At 34.9% G+C, this 23913-nt stretch overlaps 1 protein-coding gene across 3 annotated transcripts in view; it reads left to right on the top strand.

The window, feature by feature from the left end:
- The first annotated feature begins 981 nt into the window (after positions 1–981).
- ZZZ3 (zinc finger ZZ-type containing 3) overlaps positions 982–23913 on the top strand; it is a 90317-nt gene continuing 67385 nt past the window's right edge. Inside the window, exon 1 of one of the 3 annotated variants that reach the window (XM_088791208.1) lies at positions 982–1148. The gene's annotated coding sequence lies outside the window, so the exon portion shown is untranslated. Of the gene's footprint in view, positions 1149–1684; positions 1820–23913 lie in introns of those variants that run through there. The other 2 variants (XM_074334969.2, XM_088791209.1) reach the window with 2 other exon arrangements.

The raw sequence follows: 23913 nt of genomic DNA, 5'->3' as shown, positions 1-23913 counted from the left end.
TCAAACTATAGACAGGGAAGGAGATTTAGCTCAGCTTTTTCACAGCTCATAAATGGTGAGGTTGTCAATGGAACTATCAACCCAAGGTAAGTACTTAATCTCCATCAGTATGTGTTGGGCTTTATTTTGCTGCCTGTTCAATATAACTCATTGATATGCTTTAAGATTATTTATTGTACACTGCTTTGTGCCAAACACAGGTGTCGGGATATAGAAATGAGCAAAAGTTAAAAGTCCTTGCCTCTAAGGATCTCACTTTCTTGGTGGCAGGTGACCGACATATATAGTCAGGAGGCAATAGCTGTCACAAAGAAATATAAGCTGGTAGAGAGTTAAGAACAGTGGTGCAAACAGCGGATCCACTATCTGCTCTTGTGGATAGTGGTCTGGGAAGTCTCAGATGTTAACCTTTGAGAAGGAACTTGAAATACGCATTGAACATCGATGAGTTAAAAGAAATCTGGAGGAAGTGTTCCAGACAGAAGGAACAACAGCAAGCGCAAAGTCCTGAAGTGGATTGAGCCTGCGTGTTGTAGGAACAGGCGGAAAGCCAGAGGAGTGAACGAGGGGGCTGAGCGGTTGGAGATAAGGTAGGCAGGAGCATATATATATACTGATATTTTCCTAGCCTGAGACTACTAAAGCGGCTAGAGTGTGCAAATCTGTCAAGAACCCACAAAGGGCAGGAAGAAGCGGATTTCCAACAGCGGAGCTACTGGGGCGCCTTTCCTCCCTGGGCAGGGCCAAGTTAGACTATCGCACGGGATGGACCGGGTCCTGCTCTCCGAAGGCCAACCCTCGCCCGCGGGCGGAGGCGGACCGCGGGAGCAGACCTCGGGGGCCCCCGGCCCATTGGCACTGCACCGGCCGCGGTTACCAGCAGGCGGTGTAGTGAGCGCGCCTGCAGCCGCCGCCGCCGCCGCCCGCCCGACCCAGAGACGAGAAAGGAGGGGACCGGAAGGAGCCGCTGGTGCTGCGGGAAGTGGCAGGAGCGGGAGGCGGGGACCCACCTGGAAACGCCGCGGCGCCGCTGTCGAGCTTCCTGCGGCGGCGGCGGCCACCCGAGCAAGTGCTGTGGCGGGGGTGGAGAGCGGCCACGGCGGCGGCACCTCCTCTAGTGGCCCGCGGCGATCGGCCCCGCAAGAAAGGTGAGCACGCGCTCAGGGCACGTGGTAAGGGCCGGACTCAGGAGAGGAAGAATGGAAGAGGAGGAGGGAACCCGGGGTACGATCGGCTCTGGGACCCGGATTTGCACCGGACCGCTGAGAGGGGGGTGGACTGGAGGCGGCGGCGGCAACGGCGAAGCCCCCACGTGGGGCGGGGGTGCGCGCGCACGTGTGCGCGGGCGAAAGGGGGGCGGGGAGGGCTCTTGGGAGGGCGACGGGCACGCGCTCGCCCAGTAGCGTAGCCCACGTGACGGGCACGCTGATAGTCTGCTTCCACGTGACAGGGAGGCTGGCTGAGGCTGAGGGATGCTGCCGTATATCTGTGTAGTATAACCGTGGTCATCAGGGTTTTAGAATAGTTTGCCACTTTTCTTTTCTACTAGGGGAAATAGGATAAGAAATGTAAGGAGGAAGAGACGTCCTGCTTTTTCTCGATTTTACACGTTCTTCAGTCCGTTAATGAAGCACTTTTTAAGTACCGAACTACTGATTTTTCTATACCGCCATGTTGGTTCTAGGGGAAACTCGCGAGATGCTAGTGGGTTTGTGTCGCGAGATCTCTCGATTCTCGCGGGACCTTGTTGGCAGAGCAGTTGTCCTGGATGGCGGAGCCTTGGGTTCCGAGGCCTGGGACTCGCAACTCTTTCTACCAGGCAAGTTGTTAGGGAGGGGCCGGGGCGAGTGCCTCTTGGTGCCGAGAGACGTGCTGTGTCAGCTTCCTCTAGTCTTGAAGGGAATATATTGACCCCATTGAGGCGACACGGTCTTCCTCCCCACCCCCCTGCGGGCGCTCGGCCACCTGCAGTCTGCATCCCTCAGCCCGGGCACCTTCTCCCCCGCGCAGTAGTAGTTCTACCCCTGTCCCAACTCATTGGAAGTCTGGAGCCGTGCTCGCGCAGACGTGAGGATTCCATTGGATACCGTTGCTCTTACTTTCAAACGTTCTTGTCAGTTTTTCCCCTTGTTGCCATTTTCTAAAGAATTCCAAGCCTATTAACCATTCTGTCGCTTGTTTCTGCTGCGGTACCTTTCTCCACTGGCCATTCTCAGACGCTTAAAACAGTGCCTTCCATTTCTTCCCTCTGGGCATCACTTACTCCCATTTATTTGGTCATTGATAATTTGCTCAACACTCTAACTTACTTTGTATTTACAATAACTTTTGACAGTATTTGGAGGGACCCCTTATGTCTCTGATAGTACCTGATGTTAGAATAAAATTGTTCTTTTAATCTTTATACATGCCTATTAACTCATAATTACCGATAAGATTTTGATACAGGTTGCCATCTTTGATGGTCAGGCATAGTTGTTTTAGGTTATATATTTAAGGAAATAGTGGAATGTTTTAAGTCAAAATTTTTAATTAAAAGCAAGCTTCTCTTAAACTTTGGTATCAGTTTGAGTTCAATTTTTCTTCAATGAGTTTGACATCAAATTAATTTTTCTCCAACTCTAATGTCTAATGAATTTACTGTAGACTTTAATATTCTTGATAATTCTTTGGATTTATTTAGTATTCTTAGTGGGGAGTTAATTATAAAATTAATCAGATAACTCAAGTAATCCATTCATACTTTTTTAAAAACCATCAAAGTGTTGTTTGCCTCTATGCTTAATACAGAAAAGTATATAGAGTAAAGGTTTCCGTTACACTCTACCAAGTTTTCTTCCTCAGTCTTAAATCTCTGACCACTTTTAGTGGTAGCTGTCTGTGTATTTTTCAGATGTATTCCATGTATTTGTGTTTTTTTTTAACGAAGGGAAAGAATTGGTGAGATGTTGTTTTAAGATCCAATGTCACGACATTAGCAATCAGTAAAATTTTTCCTACTCAGTTCAATTTTTATTTAGTAATGTATGCCTATTGTCTTAATTCATGCATTCTTGCTTTAAAAAAAACGTAAATTTTTTGTTCATACAGACTTTGGAGTGGTACAGTTTTGTGAAAATGTCTTGAATGATAGCATTATTATTCTTGCACTAGAAACTTAGTATGCTGGTGTCTTTGTACAAAAATAAAGTTCATGTAAAATAGGATTTAAAGAACTAATATAACTTGTTTTATGTTTTTATGTTTAATTTGTGTTATATATTTACCCTAATATTCATGTTTATATTTTGTAATACCTACATATTCAAACTGTAACCCAAATATGAGTAAGGAGTTTTTCAGAAGTTTTAAAAGTTAGCAGCTCAATTAAAATAATAGTTCAACCGTGCAATGTAGTGAGCTCAACTGGAGGGTGGTTGATATATCAGTAGTTAATATAAACATACATATACTCAAAAGTTGCTAAGCAGCATTTTGTGATTGTTATTTTTGTATGTTTCCTCCCAAACGTACTAGCAATATTATTTACCAGACCTGTCACATAAAAAAAAAACAATGTCCACTCTTCTTGGGCAATGTGGTTTTCTATTGTAATAGTTAAAGTAGGAATGTTGAGGAATAAAACTTGTAGTTGAGAAGTGTGATGTGGGACAGGGGAAGAGGAGACATGCGAGTCTATAGGTTGATGCTGAAATGGAATTGAAGTTGCAGAGAAAAGAAAGAATGGTAGAAGGTTGACAGAGCCATAGGCAGCCAAAAATAGGTAGTTGGTTGGAGGGCAATGTGAGTTGACCAGAATTTGGAATCAGTATTTGAAGCATTTATTTTCCTCTTGAATAGTTTTTTTTAGACAGTTTTTGGTCCTCCCTCAAAATTGCTTGATATCACCTGTCATAAAAAGTCAGCAACTGAAGTTGATATTTAATTGAAATTATACTTAGGTATAGCCCTCTTGTTAAATAACACTTATTGAGTGCATTTTAATCGTTTTTAGAAGTAGGAAATTGTAAAAATGACAGTGGATTCAAATGTCACAGTTCTATAATGGTCTTTGCAAAGCTAGCTACAAAATTTTGCTTGTTAATTGGGCCTTTGCTATAATATATGTTCCTTAACTCTTACAACTTTGTTTTATAAACTGTTACTGGTAGCGGATCTTGGGAATTACTAGTCTGTAAAAGATGTACAGACTAAATTATCTAAATCACTGGTTAGAAATATACTAAGAAAACTCGAAGAGGAGAAATGTGTCTTACATGATTTGAATTTGCTTAGGAAAACTTAACCAAGAAATTTTATTTTTCTTTTCTCAATTATTCCTGTCATAGAAGTGATGTATGAGCGCTAATAAGCTTTAGTCATCAGAGAAAATAACAGTGATAGTATATCGATTTGTCCTCACTTGGATTTTTTTTTAAGGTCTGACATAACGCTAATTTCCATAGACCTATAACTGTAAACTGTACATTGTAATACCTATGTTACATATTAATTACATCAAGAATATACATTTATTTCTTACCTCTTCTTGAATCAGTGTCCAAGAGATGATAGTAAATTGCTTGACCAGAAATTTCCATGAACGTACGTTGCAGGTGCTTTTCAAAAAAATTTGTCTAAATTCATATGAAGATTAAGTCTGGATTTAACTATAAAGAATATTTGCTGGAAGACTTTGATTTTTAAAGTAGTATTTAATGTAGATATGGTAGACACTGTGGTGTAAGTATCTGTAGTTAATACTGTGATAACCCTGTAATTATGTTTTAAAAAACACTATCAGTAAATATTTCCCAAAATCATAAATCTTGACTTGTAAAACCATGGAATATGAACTTTGCCATTTTATTTGAACTTGTCCTCATCTCTTCTTGTTTTTTTTTTTTTTTTTTTAGCTGTTCTTTCTCTTTTATGTAGGTAATTTTTGTCTTGTCAGAGACAAATGAGTTGAGTAACTTTCCCTGAGAAGAATATGAAACTATGTATTCAGTTATTTTATTATTTTTGGAAGTCCATTATATTTCTAAATTAGTAATTCAACAACTTTTTGAGTGCTAGTGGATGTCAGCTACTTGAAACAGCAGGGATCCTGAGCCTTCAAAAGAACTAACCAAGTACAGTAATTCTATGGTCTTTATTCAGAAATTACCAATTGGAGTAAAATAACTTTAAATTTTGCAGCCCTAACAGCATTGGTTATCTCATTTTTTTAGCCCACAGATTATAATCCATAGGGTTGACCATTGGAATTAGGCACACTGACAGCTGAAATATTTATTTCAAGGGAAAAGGAAGAAGTGCTATTAAAAAGAAGATGGAACTATGGAACTTTATAGTATTATAAGGCTACTAAGTAGATATGTACAGTCTTATAATCATTACTTCTGAGGGGATCACAATTCTGTAGAGAAGTGTATAGTACATGATGTGTCACAATGATGACCTTAATCATAAACTTTTATTCTATGTACTGTGTTTAAGGAACTAAGAAGTTGGTGTTTTTTAAACAGATTGTTATAAAAGTAAACGTTTTTCAAAGTTTTTAAAAATGTGTTTCAATTTTCTAGAAAATTCACTTACAGAACTTACCTGACGATAACAAATAAAAATGGTGCTGTTTATGGAATTTCCTTTGTTTCATTGTATTGCCTTTATTTCCTTATTTAATATTTGATGGGATTATCTCCCAAATAAGGCTGTCTTGCATTTAATATTTGATGTTAGTAATAATTAACCAATTGTCTACAGAGTATAGAACATTTGTTGATTGGCGAATTTTCAAAGCAGATAATTAGAATTAGTAAATGTCCTGTCTGTATGATTCAGTTCTACAGTTTTGAACCCCGATGTTGAGTCTCCATCCTTACACACTGAGTATCCTGAAGTGAGACTCAGTTTCGTATTGACAGTTTTATATGGTAGTTGATTTTTTGTTGTTGCTTTGCCTGCCTTCTTAGTTTCTTAATGTTAATTTAAACCTCAGGCTCCTTCAGTGATAGAGTGATGGTAGATAGTACTTGATTTAAGTTGTGATTAAAGTGTGTGTGTTTGTGTTTTAATGATTTCAGTGGCTGACTTGAGGATTTTAAATCTTAGGAATTAATAGAACTATATTAACATTCTGATATATTTTGTTCACTATTTTAAGTATATGTCTTTTATAGACTTGCAGATAAAACATTAATTTCAAGTCCTGCTTTTTAACCTTATGTTAGGTAACATTTTCCCCATTCTCACAATGAGTCTTCATAACCATTATTGTATAAATGGTTGTATGATGTTCCATGTGTAGACATGTATCATTCCGCTATTCTAACTTTTTGCATATATAAATAACAGTGTGAAAAACATTTATACATAAGATGTTTTCTGTATATAGTATTATCGTCTACTATATTGCCAGAAATTATTTTGAGGTACAATTTAAAGGCTCTTAAAACACACATTGTCACAATATTTATCAAAAGTATCAATTTATATTCCCGTTGGAGTGACTGTTGCTCTATATCTCAACATTAAATATTATTTCTAAAAACTTAATGAGGTGTAAGTCATATTATACCACTATGAATACTACTGAAGTGAAACATTATGCTTAATAGATGTATTTCTTTTGTGAAGTTTTAAAATAAACAATTTAAAAATTAATGTAAACAGATTTTTTGACCTAATTTTGTACTACTGATCTTAAATTCCCTTCTCCAGAAATGTAATAAATAAACATACTGATTTAATACTTAATACTGTTTCTTTAATTTTTCGAAGTTAGATTTAAATAAATTAAGTTTTTACCTCATCTGGCATTGGTGTGAAGTGAGAATCTAAATGTTTTCCTCCAAATTGGTAATTGTCTTAGCTCTATTTATTAAATAATCCTTTATTTTCCCATTGTTTTATGTTTCATTTTTAATTTACATTTGATATTTATTTTTATCCTAAACTTTTAAAAGATTAATATTGTTTTCTAGATGATTCTTTGACATGTTTAATGTTGTTTGCCCTGGTCTCTTTATTGTGGTGTTTGTTTTCTGATTGATTTTTAAGAGTATTTTCTAAATTGACGATAATAAAGCTCATTCTGTACAAAACAGTGTTTTAAATTTCTTGTCATCTAAAATTTGAAATACTCTTTTCTCATACCCCAGAATTTAGTAGGATTAAATGAAGCAACTTCTCCATTCTTGAATGACAAAATAGGAAACTAATAGTACAGTACTAGAAGCTGTAAAGAGAAAAACTACTTTGGTAGATTTTGTAGAATTAGAGAAATAAACTTATAAGATCAACAGTTTAGGGTGTGTGCTTAAGGTTCCTTTATTAAAATAATATACAACTTGACATATGCCTCTAATATGTTTAATGAAAAAGTGCTAATTGGTAGTTCTAGTACTCATGTTACAGAATCACAATACCTTCTTCAACTGTTAAGAACAGCATGGCAGTGTAGTGCATTTACTGAAATTTAATAGTGAATAATCTAAGAAATTCCGGGTGGACATTACTGGGGGGCATGCCAAGGAAAGCATTTCTAATATTGAAAGTTCTTTTTGTTTAGGAAGGATGGTTTTTTTCCTTTATGAAATAATTATTCAAGATCTTAGTCATTTTTAAAAAGTGAGATATTCATATTTATTTACATTTTAAAACTGATGGCTTCGAAGCTTATATTTTATTAAATAGTGACTTTAATATTTTCTGCTGTTTACAGATTAATGTGTGATTGATTACATTAATGCTAGGAAATAAAACCAGATTAACTTCGTGAACCTTAATAAATATTTGAAAAGATGTGTCTCCTGTGTTTAGGGATCACATAGAGAATTGCTGATGAAAAACTTGATGTGATGATATTTTTTTCCTTCATTTAGGATGAGACTTAAAGGGATTGGAACATAATTTGTCTTTTATTTCTATTGGAATTCTTCTACCTCATAATGGATGAGTTCGATTTGCAAAATGGCACTAAAGTGGTCCAGGAAATAGCAGTTGCTAATTGTATTTTGGCACTTACTAGTTTTTTTTGTTTGTTTGTTTTTTTAAATTGGTCAGAAGTTTAAGGAAAACAGATCCTGCAGTTCATATACACTTCCCTATTAGAATGAAGATTTATGTATTTCATAAAGTGAAATAATGCTTTAATTGGCTTAGCTGTATTATAGGAGGAGTTGCCAAGATGTTTTTCTCCTGAAAAATATGTGTGTATTTGTGAGATTTATCTACTGATAGCCTTTGAGGAACTTTGTAATACTTCTCTATGTTAACTATTCCCCCTCAAACCTGTAATTCTTAATCCTGTCTCCATTAAATATAAAATTTTAATGTTTTTGCAGTAATATATTTCATTTCCCGAGGGAGAAATTTCCTCTTTTTCCTCCCTCCCTGCTTTTTTTTAATACAAAAATGTAAATATGATTAATTCAGAAAGTTCCCATAAGTTTACAGTTCAGTGAATTTTCACAATGTGAACACAGCTGTGTAATCATTAGTAAGAAGCAGCAGAACATTGTCAGAACCCCAGAAACTAGGGTTTTGTCTTGTTCTGGTCATTAACCACCACCCCTCCGTGGGAAACCATCATTTTGATGTCTAGTACTATAGAATAATTTTGTCTGCTTTTGAACTTTAATTTTCGTTATAAACGTTATTGCATCTTTATCCTGTTTTGGTAGGAGTAACCTGAGAAATCCTAGAGTTCAATCTAATTCATACCTGGAGATCTCAGCACTTTGACTTAGACATTTTTCTCATGGCATTCAGAGTTTTCCAGAACTCCCTAGAAGGGGATATCAGAGAAAAAAAAGCCTTCTTTGTTTTCCGATTGGTAGACCCTGTTTCTGTTTTAATGTTAGTTGGGCAAATAGGATACTTTTCATTGCTGTCATTGGTGACCTATAACAGCACCTCAGCTTTTATTTTATTTTGTTTTTCCACCTAAAAATTTTGTTTTGGATACTTTAGTACAGCATTCCTGACCAAGCTAATAGCTTTTTGGACTTTATTCTATGACTTGGCAGCTTTCTATTCATTCTTTGAATTCCTTTTCAGCAGTGATTCCCATTCTAATTCTTATGGCAGACGCCCTCCTGTATCCTTTATTATTTCAAAGAATGTTGTGAGTGCCTTTGCCCCCAAGAAAAAAGTCCCAGTTTATGTTTAAGCCATTTTACTTTTAAGATACTTATGAACAGTACTGGTATGCAGATTATAAAATCAAATTGTAGGCTACCAAAAAATTGAGAATCAGCTAAGAGTTTATTAGATAGTTAGTATTTGAGGCTGGCTTCAAGTGTAAGTGCAACTATCTTTTATCAGAAATTCTCCCTTTTCTACCCCTCCATTTCACTTTCTTAATTTTAAAGAAAGGCATAGTGAAAGATTTATTACTATGTTGATGCACATAATTTTTCTTTCAGATAAGTCCCATTGTTAGCCTGGAAGATACACTTAATTTTCTTTACAAATAGATCTTTGTTACTGTCATTAATTATTAGGTCCAGAATATTATAAATGGCCTATAGCTGTTGAAATTAGCTATTTTGTTGAATAATTTAAGATTAACACATACCTGCATTTCAGAGTCTACTGGTCTTTTATTTGCTGAGCTTTTGTGGAAATTCAACATTATGCAAAGTTTTAGTCTTACTTCTAAAAAAAGTTTTTTGGTGTTTTCTTGGCCTGGAGATTTTAAATGTTTGGGGTAACATAGTAGAACATTATCTCATGAAGAATGAAGGAGACACTAATTAACATACATAACGGATATAGAATTACCACTAAATTTGAATAAATGCTGTCCTTACTTGGCTAATGAGTCAGGACATTTTCCAGTTTGACCTAAGCTACATATATAGGTAGATTCGATTCTTTCTATAATTAGCAAAATTTCACCAAGGAAATAATGATTCACTTGTAACTATAAAGCAGTGGGTCTCAAACTTGAGCATGCATCAGAATCATCTGGAATATTTGTTGTTTTAAAAAAAATCATGGATGGCTGGGCCCTACCCCTAGAGTTTCAGATTTAGTAGGTGAAGAGACCACACTTTGAGAACCAATATTAGGGTACAGTCAGGACACCTACCTTTAAAAAAATACACACCTCACAAATGATTCTGATGTACTTCCTAGCTGAGAATCTTTGTGCAGTTCTCAAAATATGGTCCTGGGGATAGCAGTGTAACATCATTTGGGAACTTATCACAAATGCAAATTCTCTCATACCCTGCGTGGAATCCAGAAAGCCCTCCCAGTGATTCTGATGTGTGCTAATAAAGTGTGTGAACCACTCTTGTCACTCAAAAGCTAAAATTTGGCACCAGCCCAGGAATTTGTTAGAAATGCAAATTTCAGGCACCCAGATCCTTCTAAATAACAGAATCTCGTTTTAACTAGATTCCCTGGCAGTTTGAAGGTATATTGAAGATTGTGAAGGGCTGCTCTAGATAATTTTTAAAACTATTATAAAAGTAACAAATCAATATTTACTGAAAGCTTTCGGGGTGCTAGATACATATAAATACTATATTCATTATCATTTAGTCCTCACAACAGGCTTGGAAGGATGGTTACTGTTACCTTCATAATGCAAATGAGCAAGCTGAAGCAGAGAGGTATCCTATCTTGCTCAGTGTGACACGTGCTAAATTATGGATTTCAGATATGAACCTAAGCAATCTGCTTTTGGAGTTTGAGGTGGTATCAGGACCATTTATGTGTGTTGTATGTGTTTTTCCTTTTTGTTCCAGTATCATAGTATATATTGAATTCTAATGAATTTTTTGTGTCACATTTTACAATGACATTTACATTTTTCAGATCTTATATTCAGGATTGTTTTTGCTAAAATCTTGTGTTTCAGACAGGAAAACAGCCAGGATTGGAAGTACTGTGTTTCCCTGAAAATAAGACCTAGCCGGACCATCAGCTGTAATGTGTCTTTTGGAGCAAAAATTAATATAAGACCCAATCTTAATATAAGACCGGGTCTTATAATATAATACTGGGTTTTATATGATACAAGACTGGGTCTTGTATCATATAAACCACACTATCACGATATTATTGACTATATTCCCCAGGCTGTACATTACATCCCCATGACTTGTTTTATACCTGGAGATTTAGACCTCTTACTTTCCTTTACGTTTTTCCCCCCCTTTAATTTTTCAATTACAGTCAACATTTCAGTATTCTTTTTTATTAATTTCAGGTGTACGGCATAGTGTTTAGACATTTATATATTTTAAGAACTGATCCCCCTGACTAGTCTAGAACCCACCTGGCACTATACATGTTATTACCATATTATTGACTACATTCCCTATGCTTTACATAACATCTCCATGACTAACTACCAATTTGTACTTCTTAATCCCTCCCCCTTTTTCACCTCCCACCCCCACTCCAAAGGCCCTCCCATCTGGCACACATCAGAAAGTTTTCTGTATCTATGAGTTTGTTTCTATTTTATTTTGTTCTTTAGATTCCACATATAAGTGAAATCACATTGCATCTGTGTTTCTCTGTCTGACACTACTCAGCACAACACCCCCCAGGTCCATCCATGCCACCACTCATGGCAAGAACCCATTCCCTTCCATGGCTGAGCAATAGTCCATTGTATACATGTACCACCTCCTCTTTATCCATTCTTCCGTTGAGGGACACCCAGGCTGCCTCCACATCTTGGCCATTGTAAACAATGCTGCAGTGAACATATGGATACACACACCCTCTCAAAGTAGCATTTGGGTTTCTTCAGATAAATACCCGGAGTGGGAGTCTCTTGTTTATAGCCTTTGTTTTAAAGTGTCTTTTGTCTGGAGTAAGTATTGCTACCCCAGCTTTTTTTTTTTTTTTCCTCCCTTTTCATGAAATATCTTTTTCCATCTGTTTAATTTGAGTCAGTATGTGTCTTTGTAGGCAGCATATGTAAGGGTTTGTTTTCTTATCCATTCAGCCCTCCTATGTCTTTTGAATGGAACATTTAATACATTTACATTGAAAGTAATTGTTGATAGATATGTGGCTATTGCTATTTTATTATTCATATTTTTGGTCTGTGTTTTACATCTTAAAGAAGTCCCTGTAATATTCCTTGTAATACTGGTTGGGTGGTGATGAACTCCTTTAGCTTTTTCTTTTCTGGGAAGCTAATTATCAGTCCTTCGATTTTAAATGATAGCCTTGCTGGGTGGAGTACCATTGGTTTGTAGGTCCTTGCTTTTCATCACATTGACTATTTTGTGCCAATCCCTTCTAGCCTGCAAAGTTTCTGTTGAGAAATAAGCTGACAGTCCTATGGGAACGCCCTTACAAGTTATTCATTGCCTTTCTCTTGATGCTTTTAGTATTCTCTTTGTATTTAACCTTTGGCTTCTTTGGAACTGCGTTTTCTGGACATGTATGTCTGTTTCTTTTGCCAGGTTAGGAAAGTTTTCAGTCTTTATTTTTTTCAAATAGGTTCTCAATCCCTTGCTTTCTCTCTTCTCCCGGTACGCCTATCAGCGAACGTTGTTATGCTTGATGCTGTCCCAGAGGTCTTTTAGACTATCCTCATTTATTTATTTATTTTATTTGTGCTGTTCCAATTGGGTGTTTTCTGCTACCTTGTCTTCCAGATAACTGATTTGATCCTCTGCTTTATCTAGTCTGCTGGTGATTCCATCTAGTGCGTTGTTCATTTCAGTTATTGTATTCCTCAGTTCCTCACTTCGGACCAATTCTTTTTTATTGTTTCTGTGTCCTTTTTTATTCTTTGCTATCTCTTTTTAACTTTGTTAAAGTTCTCACTAAGTAACCATTGTTTTGAACTCTGTATCTGATAGGTTGCTTGCCTCCATTTTGTTCTTTTTCTGGAATTTTCTCTTGTTCTGTCATTTGGGATGCATTTCTTTGTTTCCTGGTTTTGGCTGCCTCTCTGATTCTGTGTATTAGGTAGATCTGCTGTATCTCCCAGTCTCGGCTGGGTGGCCAATACTTTGGTCTTTAAAAATAGAAATCTCTTAAGTTTATTCATCAAGATGTTACTTCTCCAAACTCTTTGTTCTCGTTACACTTTATTTTTGCGTGTAATTATAGTAAGGCACTTCTTACTGGTTAGTGTCTCAGATAAAATTTCTCACATTGGTAATGTTATGCATTTATTAAAGAGGACCACAATGTAGTTCAGTACCTGGAGGCCCCAATGCACTAAAATACACTTTGGGGGGCAATTCAAGTAAGACATGCAGATTTTCAGAGCAGTAGATCTAAGTGCTGTTGTTAGTTTCAAGGTATTAATATAAGGAAGGAGCACTGTGGTCACCTTATTAATTACAGATTTTGGGGGGAGGATTTCTGAGTCATTCTTTTTAAGTGTATAATTTAATGATTTTTAATAAATTGACAGTATTGTGCAACCATCCCCAGAGTCCAGTTTTAGAAAATTTCCATCAGTGCAAAAATTTTTCTTTTGCCTATTTTAAGTCATTTTCATCTTTGTCCTATTACAGGGTTTTTACAAAAACTCAGCGGGTACATTTAGAAGTCCTTCAATATATACCATGCTCCAGCTTAGTAGTAAAAACTTATTTATAAACCTTAATCCAGAAACCTTTTTTACATACAAGAAACTGAAAAAAATATATTGTTATTCTAGCTCTTTATTTCTGTCAACTCAGATCAATTTACCTAATTGGTAAGCTTAAGGTGATAGGAATGGTAGTGTTTAGGCCTAGGAGACATTCTTTCATTCACCAATTGGCTACGCACAGTCTACTGTATGAAAAGGAAATGAGAAGATAATTAAGAGAAACTTACTATTTATAGTTGCATGATGAGACTGACAACTATAGAGGTCTGCTCTGTTTGGTGGTTGCTTGGTTTCTGGAAAACTACTGTATTTCTGTTGCCTTGATCTGAATAACTCAAAGAATGACTTTTTTTAAAAAACTTTTTCTCCACATAGTATGTTTTAAGAATTTTGAGGTTAAATAGCACAATATGTTGAATTAGGTAGTTCAGTTTCCTGACTTTGTGTCTCTCTAAACCTGCGTGTTTATGTTTGTATGTAAGGCTCTTTTTACGTAAAAACTGAAGAATATGTTTGGCATGATGTGATAACAGCTTTTGGTTTTAATTAACAGGCTAAACAATATATTAATAATAAAGATTATCAGAGCTTTTGATAAATGCTTTGCTGGCAGTTTAATCTAAAAGTTGAAGAGACTTCCTGGTGTGAAATTGATTATGACCAACAAGGATGAGCAGTGAGGGACATGCAATTACCGTATTTTGCTGTATGTAATGCACACCCACGTTTTGGGCCCAAACTGTCAGGGGGAAAAATCTTCTGTTTTAATTTTTTTAATTTAAATTTTTATTTGTTTACCTTTAGGTACTTGTTTTTTGTATTATAAAGGAATTTGAGCATTTCTTTTATAACATTATGGTACAAAAAATTATATGTAGCAAATAATTGCAAAACACAAGAACAGATACAAGGTACAAGAAAGTTTATGTTCCAGTAACAAATATATGATATTTATGCATCATAGAAGGCCGAGAACTCTTTGTCATTGCAAGTTCAACAAAACCAGTTATCGTTTTCCAGTATTATTTTGCATATGGATATCATAATTGATTTCTCGAGTTACACTTTTAACTCGTTAAGCATGAATAAAAGAATTTAAAATATTTATGTGGATATTGAATTAGTACTACCCATGTATAATGTGCATCCTTATTTTTCCCTCACAAATTTGGGCAAAAAAATGCAGTATACATAGTAAGATACGGTAACGATTACTGAACATCTCTTTTGGGCAAGCAGACTCATTTTATAGTCGTTGCTTTGTGGTGTAGTAAAAAAGAATATTGCTGTGGAATCAGACCTAGATTTAATAAATCCTGGCTCTAGCATTTATGAGCTCTATAACTTTAAGCAAATTGCTTATCTCTAAGGCTTTGGTTTCCTCATTATAAATGATATAGTACTTCCTACTTGTATATCAGGTTTATGAGGTACTTGATATAAAATATAAAATAGGTGCTTAGTAAATGCTATTTGTTATTTTATTGATGTGGAAATGGAGGCTCAGAGATGTTTGTTAACACTGCTAGTGACAAATATCTGACTCCAAAATTCATGCTTTTCCAAAACTGTTCCTTGCTTCCCAAATAGAAATGGAAATTGTAGGAATCAAAAGATAGCGACTGTGTCATCCTGGAGCCATAGTAGATAGGAATTCATAAAAAGCTGGTTTCAGAAAGTTCAGAAATAAGATTGGTAATGACCACAGGTAGTATATATACATAGTCAATATTGATAGGAGGCCCTTAAGCATAAAACCTGTTATTAAAATTACAAAACATTTCCCTTGAGGGAAGAAAAATGTATGAGTCATTTAAGAAAATTATGTCTTCCACATAAGTCATTTCTAATAAGTTTCAAAAGAAAACATACCAAGAATACCTACATAAATAATGGTTAATACAAAAAAGTCACATCAATGAGAATGTGAGCAGGCTAGAGCTCTGAATGAGTTAAAGTTTTCAAAAACCACTTAAGGACAACAGAAAGGGCTAGTTTTAGCTAAATTCAAAGCAAGATCAGTAAGGAAGAAAGAGGCCCAATGATTGGGCAGATAACATTAAATAATGAGAACTACTCAAATCCTATTTTCTCTTAGATCTAGGAGAATGATTTTCATACTGGAAGGCAGACAGCCCTGTTTAAAGAGGAAATTTTATTCCATGATATGTGCTATGTGATAAAGAGCATCTAGTTTCATTAAATAAAATTAGTTCTAATTACTTAGAGCAATGAATTAGCTCTAATGAATTAGGACAACGAAGCTTCATTGTTTCTTGTGTCTGTGAGTACTTTTGGCTGTAGAGAAGACCATTTATAATTTTTTGTAAAATGTTGATGAGTAATTAAAATAAATTTAAAAACTTGTCTTTAAGTTCAACTTTATTAATAAATTTAGGAAGTTTAATATAAACTAAGAATAATTTTATTTTTCTGCGTGGCGGTGGGGAATGACACTTCGATTAATATATTTTAGTAATTCTAGTTGAACAGATTAAATCTTCCTTAAAATGCCCTTCCCTGGTAAAATGGCTTCTGTACTTGTTTTCTGTAATACTCTTCTCATATACTTGCATGGCTTGCTCCTTCACTTCTCAGGTTGAAATGTCACCTGATCTAGAGAGGTTTTCCCTGGTGAGGGAGTTTCCAAGGGGCATCGTTTACATAGATTTCTGTGTGAATGGTGCTCACTGGTGTGACCCTTACTACGCCATCTAAAGTAGTAGTACCTCTTTCCTTCACTTTCCTGGGTTTATTTTTCTTTGTAGTAATTATCATACCTGGTATTTATTGTTTCTTCTTATTCAATTATAAGACCCATGATGGTTGAAATTACGTTTTGTTCAGTAATTTAGTTCTCAGAGCCTGGAATGGTGCCTAGTTCATGGTGGATGCTCAGTGATTTGTTCAACGAATGAGTTGACACCATGTAGTACTTGGAACAGTGTTGGTCAGTAGCAAAATGCATTGTGAGTATTAGCTATTAGTACTCCTACTGCTCTTAACTTATATTCCTTATATTTATACATTGAATATACCAGATCTTATTTTTTAGCACTTCATATGCCTTATGGAGTAAATGTGAACTTTCAACAAGCTGGACTTTCCCAAATACTTAAAACTCTTTTAAAGTTAATAAATGAAACTTGTAAATATAGTGAGTCACAGGTTCTCTTAAACATTCCAATACTGCTTATTAACCAAACCAAATACTCATACCTTTAAAGTCATATGTCTGAAGTTAGTTAACGATCTTAAATTTAGAATCAGAAGGCTGTCGGATTCTATGTTAAACTTCTCTTAAATATTACAAGAACTACAAGAAAAAGTACATAGTTTTAAACTTAAAATAGAAATATTAATATCATGGGTTTGCTATACTTAATTTCAGTATTTCTAATTATTTTGTAGTTTGGACAGTTTATGGGAAGCATTTTGTTGTCTGAAGCAAGTTGAAATTTCTGTTACAGTTTATGACCACAGATCAGTTACCATCTCTTGACAGGCTGATTATTAGCCTGACATTGGCCTTGGTTTTTGTCCAGGTGGTTTTTCTCATGCCACAGATGGACACATTGAACCTTTACAAAAATCTCCCCTGTAATAATCATCCCAGTGGAACTCCAAGACAGTGCCCTTTGGTTTCTTCTGAATTCAGGATTATGGCCTTTCGTCCTTTCGTAAATATTTTGTAACTGCTTTTTAACTCCATTGCTTGATCAAATTCTGTAAACCCCACCCAGGTTGCTACACCACTTGATAGGATTCCAAGAATCCATTTTCTTCTACTTGGCTAATGCCACAGGTTTTAAATGACATTTAAATGATAAAGGAACTGGAGGTGTTGATAGCCTTTGTTAATTTGTGGTGACTCAGAGTATGCCAGAAGAGTAGAAACTGATATAAAGTCTTATTTATTTTTTTTTTAAATAGTAGGTTTGGAAATCATTCTCAATCCTTTGAGGTGAGATAGAGAAATATAGGGTAGGTAGCTCATCAGCATTAAGAACATTACATTAATAGGTATAAAACAACCTTTGTTAAATAGTGTTACAGAGGAATCAGTGTCAAACTTAGAGATGTATCTAAAAAGGCTATTTTTGTCCTTGTCCATTTTAATATTTTTATTAATGCTTTGGATAACCAAACAGTTGTGCTTATAAAATTTCTGAATTGCTCAGCTGGCGAGGATAAATGCCTAAAGAAACTTAAAGTTTTGCCTGAAATCACACGCAGGCACCTGTAAGTAAGTTGCTTAAAAGTGAGGAGTTTAAAAAATATGGAATTCAACTGAAAAGGTTCTGTGAGCAGAATTCTGTTTAGTTCGCCAATTTGAAGGCACTATACTAAGAATAAAAATAAATTGCACTGTCCTTTCAAGGAGCCTGTAATCAAGTAGGAATATAGACAGATAAAACTCTACATTGTAAATTCTGTGACAGAAGAATGAACCGTTATGGGAGCTAGAGAGAGAGAGAGCAATTAATTCTGATAGGTCATTGAATTGGGCTTTGAGGAAGTTTTCCAGGAATTTAAGATAGGGAAAGTCATTGTGTCTTTTTTTTTTTTTTTTTTTTTTTTTAAATTCTGCTTCTGAAAAGTCAGAATCAGGGCTATGCTTATTAAGACATATATTTGTGAGCAGATAAAGAATAGCTTGGAATGCTAATTAAGCTATTACACTTGTTTAATGGGGCGATGATGGCCTGAACTGGAGTAATAATAATAGGATAGACTCCTCAAGAACTTAACTACTAGTAAGTAGCCTGTTTTTGACTGGAGGCCTTATCAATAATATAAATACTGGATTAACACATATCTTGTATGTTATATGTATTATCTACTGTATTCTTAGAATAATGTAAGGTGGAGAAAAGAAAATGTAATCAAGAAAATCATAAAGAAGATAAAATACAGTTACTGTATTGAAAGAAAATCCACATTATTCAAGTGGACACTGACACAGTTCAAACCCTCGTTGTTCAAGAATCAGCTGTATACTGATCCCTTCCACTCCAGTCACTGGAGGGTATGTTTACATTTTCCACCTTTCTGTATGTGTGAAGTCCTTTCTCCATTAATGGTAATTTAAGGTTTTTTGCCTGTTTAAAAATACGTTGTTTAAAATTTGAACTGCTCAAAACTGGAGGCGTATCTTGTGAGTTTAGAAACTCCCCTGAATTGGGAAAAGGACACTAACAACATTCCACAATCATCTCATTTTAGTCATATGGTAGTTGAGATTGGTATGTTTTTCCCTTTTATAGAAAAGTTGTTAATCTCTCCTCAGAGAAGTTGTAGTTTGTTACCAAATAAGTACAAAGTCCATATTCATTTTCCTGTGAGAGTAACTAAGTGTCAGAAAGCTGTTAGGCTCTATTCTTCAGAGCTAAATAACAGCTGAGGCCCTTTCAACAATTGTATTGGAAATTACTTTTTTTGTGTGTTGCCATTATTAACTGTATGGTTTTTCTGGGTGATTCTTATGAAGGGTAGTGATTTTTTTTTTTTTTTTTTTTTAGTTAAAACAAAGCTCAATTTAATGATGGCAAATTAGGGTCACAAATGTACTTTGAGTATATATGGGATTTGGGTTCTTGAGTTTTCCTGGAAAAGTTTTTATAAATGAAAAATGTGTATTTATATTGTGTTTTCATAAATGTGTGGTTCCTATTAGATCAGCTATTATAGTTATAAATTAGAAATGGAGATCAGCCTAGAATGATAGAAAACTTGGATTTGGTCACAATGTATAAAGGGCAGGGAAGCAGTATAAGAGTTGGGCTATAAAATAATGGTATAGAAGTAATTGTGGCTTGACCATCTCATTTAAGAGGCTATCTTTACCTGCTAGAAAGTGAACAGTACTATTGGTTCCTATTGGTATATCTCTACTATAAATTCAGTTTTCTGGCTTCTTGTATATAGTACTGTTAGCTTCAAATGTAATTAACTTTTTCAAAATCTTTTTATTTATTTATTAAATTTATTGCGGTGACATCAAAATCTTTTTATTGAAGTATAACCATATCATCATTAAATGTATAGCTCAGTGAATTTTCAGAAATTGAACACTCCCCAAATAACCAGTAACTAGATCAAGAAAGAGAACATCAGCAATACTTCCTTTCAGTCACTTTCTACTTCCCCATCCCAAGCGTAACCTGTTATTTGTTATTACAGAATCATAAAAATTTTATCCGGTTACTTCTAGGGAAAAGCTTGTCTTTTTATTTGTGTGATTAGTTTAAAATGTGACTGCACTGGCTTCCATCAATGTGTAGAAATTTCCATAGCTCTATATGATGAAATTGATGTTGACATTTCCAGAGAAAGGAACAGAAATTACATTAATTTGTTTCTTCTGGGTAAAGATAAAACTTTTTTTAGTGAAAAACAAAAAAGTCATCAAAAGTGGTTTAGATATAAAACAGGATTTAATTTGGAATATCCAACTTAGGTATTTTTTCTCTAAGACTTTGATGGTGTTACTCTTCTCATGAACGTACTGATTGGGAAGAGGGGTATCATTCTAGAAAGAAAGAAATGTAAAAAGATAAAGGACTTAGTGGTAAGTGTTAATTAGAACCAGAAATTAGACTGATAGGACAGCATAAAACTTTAGTAGGGAAGTTTGATGACACTTGACATCATTTCTTTTTCCCCCCCTGATGTCCTGTCTTTCTAGGTAAATAATTTTTTACACTGTTGGTTTTCTTACTGTGGGAAATTGAATCATACTCTTAAAACAATGGAATGATACATTTGGCGGTGGTTACTGAGGGATATGTTTAATCTAAAGTTCTGATAATCAGGTATTTGACATTTGGCACCTGTGTATTTTTCTGATAAGCGTTGCTACCTCAATGTCAAGTTACTCTGCTTTTTCAAATAAAATTTTCCTTAGGCAAATTGAAGTACCTTAGAATTAGCATTTATAACCAATTTGTAGCTTTGAGCAGAGTATCAAAATGCCTTGTTAGAGCTTCTAGCAAGTGTCTCTTTTAACCTTTTTTGATTTCTGCTGTATTTATGACACACCATCTTCAGGTATGGTTTTTAAAATTGTATATGAATTAATTAAAAACATTTGAGATCCTCTACCCTCACACCTCCAGTCATACTTTCCTTGAAAGGAGAAGTGTGTTTTTTTTAAATATTAAATGAAAGTTTTTCATTTAAAAAGTTGATTAGGTTTATTAGGGAAAAAAATGAAATAATAAATTGGTTAGTCTATATCAAAAATTGTGTTTTTATTAGTAACATTAAAACACTTAAAGCTACATTGAGTGATAGCAAATTAGTAAAGCATATTATAAGCTTTCTTTTCTATATAAAGTATGCTTCATAAGCATATCTTAATGCACTGTTTTGCGAAGTCATTTTAAAGTAAATTTAGACTTTTCATTAACAAATGTAGCTTTAAAGGTATCAAAAGCCACTTGACATTGTCTATCAAGGGCCTTTATTAAATGAACTTTATTAAAGTTCATATTCTGTGACCCAATAAGTCTGTTTTAAAGAAGCAATCAGGGATACAGACATACAGTGTGCAAAACACATTCATCAAAGTGTTATTTATAATCAATAATAAAATATCAGAAGTAGCCTAAACATCCTAACAGAATAGATGTTGTTAAATTAGGAACAACTAAGAAGATTTTTATGTAGTCGTTAACAATTTTAAGACTTTAACAATGTGACATGTTAAGTGTGTGTAGGGGGGAAGCAGGATGCAAAAACTATGTGTGTGTGAATTTTGATTTAAAAATGCACATAGAAATAAACATGGAAGGGAATACACCAGTATATCAAGTGGTTGTTGAAATGGGTTAAGCTATATTTGTACTTTATATTAAGGATGTATCTCATAATAATTATATAATAATTATTCATTTCATTTAATAAGTATGTATTGGACATCAAGCTCTAGACTAGGCTCTGAATTATTAAAGTACAAAAACAGGTAAAAATTTTTCCAGTGGAGTTTATATTCACATTGTGGGAGACAGCAAGCAAATAATTGGTTGAACCTTTTTGAATTGCTGTTATTTGACTATTTTTGATCTAAATTGGCAATTTCCTATGGTTCAGCCTAATATATACGTCAGATGGTGATAAGTGCTGTAGAAAACAGTGAAAGGAGGGTAAAAAGGATAGAGATTGTGGTTGTGTGGAAGCAGGGAGTGGCTACCAGGGACTATCATACAAGTATGCAGGTGGTCAGGGAAGCCTGATGTGGTGATATCTGAGCAGAGAACTGAAAGAAGTGAGGGAACTAATAAGCAGAAAAGTATTCCACACAGATGGTACAGTAAATTGAAGTTCTGAAGCCTTGCAGTTGTGTATTTGCTGTATGCTGTGAGATACTTTAATGTGTTTTTGCAGTATCATGTGTATAAATTGTAAGCAATTTACATTGTTGTTATACAATGTAAATACAGTTGATTTTTCTTATTTGCAGGTTCCATATTTACAAACTCACCCACTTGCTAAAATGTATTTGTAGCTCCAAAATCAGTACTCCTGGAGCTTTCATGGTCATTCACAGACCTGTGCAGAGTGGTGAAAATTTGAGTTGCCCAAGGCACATGTTCCCAGCTGAAGTCCAACAAGGTCGTGCTCTGCCTTCTTTCACCAGTCATACTGTAAACAATGTTCTTTTCTGGTCTATTTAGTGCCACATCTTTCACATTTTGTGGTTTTTTTTTGGGGGGGGGGGTGAAAGTTTGCTGTTTAATATCGCCCCCAAGTGTAGCGCTGAAGTGCTGCCTAGGGTTCCTCAGTGCAATAAGGTTGTGATACATCTTATGGAGAAAATACGTGTGTTAGATGAAGTTTCATTCAAGTATGTTATAGTGCTGTTGACAGTGAGTTCAGTGTTAATAAATTAACAATGTATATTAAATAAGGTGTCTTTAAATAGAAACACAGGTAAAACAAGGTTGTGTATCGATCGGCTGATGAAAATGTGACCAGAACTTGCAGGAACTTAAGGCTGCATTTCCCTTAGGAGAAATGGTTCAGTATTGGCTCATTGTTGTGGCAACTTTATAGAACATAACAACTGCAAATAACAAGAATCAACTGTAAGATTTGTCATGGCAGTTACAGGTTTTTGAAATATTGAAGCTAGCTTGGGAACTCCTTAACCTCCACTACTATAGATTCTTAGTGGTGGTACAGCGACCATTTAGAGGTGTATTAGTATGCTGGTGAAAATCGTTTGTCCTCTCTAGGAGAGAATGACAGTAAAAATACAAGAACTTAAAGGAATTGCTATAGATCTGATAAGATTCAAGGTCTTTGTGTTTTGATATTCATCCCTTGACACTGATATCAAAAAATGTTTCTGATGTTGAGGACGTTGTCCTGAGACAGGAATGGAATAGTAAAATGTCCTAACTCATGATGAATCTTTACCTTGATTTGTGTCCTCTTGATTCATTTTATTTGTTCTTAAAACTTTTCTTAGTCTTAATTGTTCTTGATTGATGTGTTGATGAAAACCATTGAGAATTTTTAGGACAGGTGGAGCATGGCTTTTAGAAAGGGTTAAGTAATCATTTTTACCTGTGATTGGCTTTTAAAGAAACTGACATTAAATAACATCCTTAAAGATAAAACCCACTGAATAAAATTAATGGAAATTTAGCCTTCTCTCTAAATTTAACTAATTGACAAATGTATTACCACTCTAAATACAGCATTGCAGAATTAGAATTTTAAATCATTATAAATGCAAGACTCGTTTTTAATATTTTAAAGCAGGCACTTTGAAGCATTTTTAAAATGTTATGTACAGTTAGGCAGCTATGAAAAATAGCTTTAGTGAGGAGAACTGCAAGTTGATAAAAAAAATTATAAAAATTGAAGGTAATAGAGGGATCTTTACATAAGACATTTCACATAGGCCTTGCTGAATTATTAATACTTAAGTTGCAAATGTCCATTAAAGATGAATGTTTGCACAGAGCTGCTATCATGTCTTAATGATGGTAAGTGCATAGTACAAAACATGTACTTAATTAATGTATCTTGAAATTAATCAGTCTTGCTAGTCCAAGAATCATTTTTTAGCTAGTCTGTTCCAGGAAAAACCAAGCTAGTTTTGACCTCAGAATAATACATAGGTGCTTTCTTATCTCATTTCTTGTAAATCATCAGTCAACTAAGGGAATTTTTTTGACTTATAAAATTGAAAAGTTCAGGTTTTTTATCTGGCTTCAGGCAGAATTAAAGTGTTTAAATGATGTTCTTTTAGGGCTCTGTTTTCTTCTGTTGCTTGACCACAGAGAGTTTCAGCCTTTTTTTTTAATCCTGTCTGTTAGGCTGTCTCA

Source organism: Rhinolophus sinicus, chromosome 14, assembly GCF_057876585.1.
Source record: "Rhinolophus sinicus isolate RSI-liver-muscle chromosome 14, RSI-T2T, whole genome shotgun sequence".
In the NCBI taxonomy this organism is placed as follows: Eukaryota; Metazoa; Chordata; class Mammalia; order Chiroptera; family Rhinolophidae; genus Rhinolophus; species Rhinolophus sinicus.
Note: the sequence above shows the minus strand (reverse complement) of the source record. Positions and strands in the feature narration are given on the sequence as shown.